Here is a 3940-nt window from a genome sequence, read left to right as displayed (position 1 = left end):
AATAGTTTCCTTTCTCAGTCAAAGCTGAAGCTTTACAAAACTTTATCCCTAGTATAGATCTTTTTCTCAAAAAAGACAAAAAATAAAAATAAAAAAATAAAAAAAATGCAGCATTTCTGTTCATTTGCTTTACCGATGAACATCTTTCATAAGTCTCTCCTTGCTTGCATCCTATTTAAATATTTCGACATGCTTTTATTGGTTTCCCATTTTAACAGGACATTAATAACGGGCTAAATAAATGGGCCGAGACACTCAAGCTTGGCTTCCCTGAGTCTCATTCAAGCACAGGTTGTTAGAAAATATCAAACGCATTTTTAAGCTTGTAGCTTGAAAAACAATATATTGCATCCTCTTTTAACAGTCAGCCGATTTCACATCCACTAAATAAGAAATCAGTTGAGAGTTTGATCACATATAACAACCTAAGATCGAGCTATTGTAAGGCTCACTAGATCAATCAAGCCAAGCTTCAGCACCCTAAAGTTCAACTCGGCTCACATTTGCTCAGCTCAATTACAACTTACATACCCAGACCCATCACAACTTTTTTCTTCCTGAATTTGGCTATAAATATGCACTAGCCAAAAGTCTACTGTATTTGAAACACAAGAGAATAATCGTTTGTTTCTAATACCATTATAACAACCAAAGCTATAAACAACAATTTGGCCATTTCCACAGACAAGCAAATTGAATCGAGATAAATCAGAAAGCAGAATTAAATATCTAACAAATCCCAATAAGCAAACCCCATTAATTAATATTCAAACTTGGCTGTAGGTAAGCATAAATAAATCACTAGCAAATCTCAACGAGCCAAAAAATTCACTAAAATTCAAAATTGGCTATAAGAACACTTGAACAAATCACTAGAAAATCGCAATAAGAAAACCCATTAATTAAAATCCAAATTTGGATGTAAGAAAACACAAATAAATCACTAACCAAGGCGTTTGGGTTGGGATCGGCGAGCAGGGAGCTGAAGACAGGGAGCGCAGAGTCTGGAGGACGATTGGAGGGATCCAAAAGAGGATCCGTCGGAGGATGAAGCTCCGAGAAAAGGTTTGGTGGAGATGGACGACGCCATTATGCACCGTTATCGGTGGGTCTGATAAGAGTGGAATTGAAGGCAAATTTTCAAGTGTGGGAAAGTGTGTGTATATATATATATATATATATATATATATATGAGTATCCGACTGGCTGCAGTTGGTGTAAAAGAGGGACGCCTCGTGAATCAAGCAAGAGTTGGGTGAAGAATGGAGCCCACACTGGCTTGCCACCTACCCCTTCCACGTTTGTGTGGTGCAATTACAGGTTTATGTTTTGGAGAAGGCTATACCAACCCAAAGTTGGATAATTGAAAGTAGTTCGACTTCCATCTCACGTGCCATGTCAGCTGCTTCACGTGACTAGTCAATAGTGTTTGTTAAGTAAATTGTTTGTATATGTCTCTTTTGATTCAACTAAAATTTTGATTAAAAATTAAATTAATCTCAATAATTAATTTGAACTACATATTTTGTGAATTAACAACTTTTCAATCATACATTTTATTAATTTTTATAGAAATTTACTTAAATTCTTATTTTTATTAAAATCAAATGATTAGACTACATCTACGAAAGGACTGAGTTACATATACAGTCCGAATAGTCCAGCTCGGACTGTACATGTACAGCCCCTCACATGTTGGGGGGGGCTCGCGCTCAATAAAAAAATTGTGGGCTCCTCACATGTGAGGGATTGTCATTCGAGTACAAGCATCAATTCCCTCTAAGAATGTGGAAAAAGGGAAGTACTCATTTCATATTGGAACATTTGAAATTCTAATAAGATATTGTTCTTAGATTTTATATTTCTTGTCTTCTATACTACTTGTCATGTTAACAGGGTCACACTGATTAACATCAATGGCTTTGTTACAAAATACTATTGTGTGCGTTGTTGCTTTGACAAACTCCATTATGCTTGAACTTGTGTATAACAAGAATCCATCAATTCTGGTTGCAAGACCTCTTCGTATTCAATTTTTGGAGAGAAATCTCTCATAGAGAAAGCACAAATGGTCAAAATCATAGTTATTAAACCCAACTGATAGTTGACCCGAAAAAATCATCGGGTCACTAGGTCAATAGTTCAATGGGTGACTCGATGGTTGAATCGGTGGATCATTCTTAGATCGTAGAACTAAAAAGAAAACTATTTTACTAAATCTAAATTATATGTTTGACTCTCAATATATTAGTGAAGTTCTCAAGTTTCCCAAAAGGTCAAGGAAGTGGAAAATGTTTTTGGAAGTCAAGGTTCGATTCATTGTCGTTGCGAAAAGAAAATAAAACTATTGATCCTAAAATATGTTGTCAATGGATACCGAACCCACTCGCGCATACTCAAGCCTAGTCCAACACACTATGACATGTGAACGGTCTGGAACGGGTTGATTAAGGGCTGGGAGCGGCTCAAAGGCGTGGGATAACAATGTTCGAAATCCGGCAAGACTTTATAACAACTGTACAATAATTACCAATTGCGATTTTGTAGAATGTGTATGTAATCTTGAATTATCTTTGTAAGAGAATGAGAGAGTGTAAAAGAGAGAATATTGGTTCTTGTATTGAATCTTGCATTAGCCTTTGTATGGGGTACAGGGAGGAGTATTTATAGTGTTACAATTTAGATCGTGGCCCTTGGTTGGGAGTACACATGACTTCATCTTGTTAGTTTACATGTTAAAATTGTAGGTAATAAGTTTGACCACCTAGCCTGCTATACATTTATTAATTGGCAGTGTCGTCGCTAAGGATGGCAATCAAGCTTGTCGGCTCGGGTCGCTCGTTGCTCGATTCAAAAAAAGCTCGGGCCGGCTCAAGGCATCGAGCCTCATTTTTTAGAGTTGGCTCGAGCTTGACTGGCCCATATTATTATAAAAAAAAGGAAAAAGAGAGAAAAAATTTGCTGCCTGTTTGGCAGCTAAACTACCTTAACCGCCAGCTTCATAACTGTCGGTTAAGGCAGCAAACTTGCTGCCAACAGACAGCTATATCAAGCTACCAATGGCAGCAAATTTGCTGCTGGTTGGCAACAGATTAGCTACCTATTTGGCGGCTAAATTAGCTGCCAAACAGGCAGCAAGAGGTATATATTAAAAAAAATCCAAAAATCGAGCTCGGCTTAGCTCGGGTCGCTAAAGCCCAAGCCGAAAGCTCGGGTTGAGCCTTAATTTTCCAAACAAAGCTCACCTTAAAAAACCTCAAGCCGAGCTCGAGCCAAAAATTTTGGCTCGCGAGCCGACTCGACTTAGCTTGTTGACATCCCTAGCCATCGCTACTTTGAAAAGACAAGACACTTGCATTCTATGATGGGTGTCCCATCAATCATTCAAAGAGGATTCTTGTGTAAGACCAGATCTCTGGGAAGAAGTGATGCCAATTGTCCTGAGCCTCGGCTTCAGTATAATGGGCCTCAATATGAAGAGCCTCGGCTAAATGCACCACTTCAACTACTACACTTCGTCATATAAAATCTAGGCCACGTTGTAGAAGCTGTTTGCTGGTGTTGGTCACTCTTCATTGGCTTAGGGGCCTCGGCCAAAATGCCATGTGGTTCAGCATGGGTGGCCCATGGGCTCCAGTGGGTTGGTCAAGTGTATCAACACGTAACAATAGTCCCCCAAGTCCAAGTATAGTCATTTATATAATGCGTGGACTTTGAGTAAAGTGAGCTCATTTTCATTGGGTAAAAATTGAATGAATGAATTTTTCAACCATGAATAATAGTCCCCCTAAATCCAAGTATAGTCATTTATGTTATGGTTGGAGTTAAAAGTGTACTATTGGGTTGATTTGGTGAAGGTGTGATGAAGGAGCCGAGGCGATGAGTAAATCGAACCTGCTAAAACTTGTGAAGATGTGGCTGAATTGTGATAAAGGGCCGA

This window comes from Olea europaea, chromosome 13 (assembly GCF_002742605.1).
Source record: "Olea europaea var. sylvestris chromosome 13, O_europaea_v1, whole genome shotgun sequence".
NCBI lineage: Eukaryota > Viridiplantae > Streptophyta > Magnoliopsida > Lamiales > Oleaceae > Olea > Olea europaea.
The sequence above is the reverse complement of the archived record's forward strand: the minus strand, read 5'-3'. Positions refer to the sequence as shown.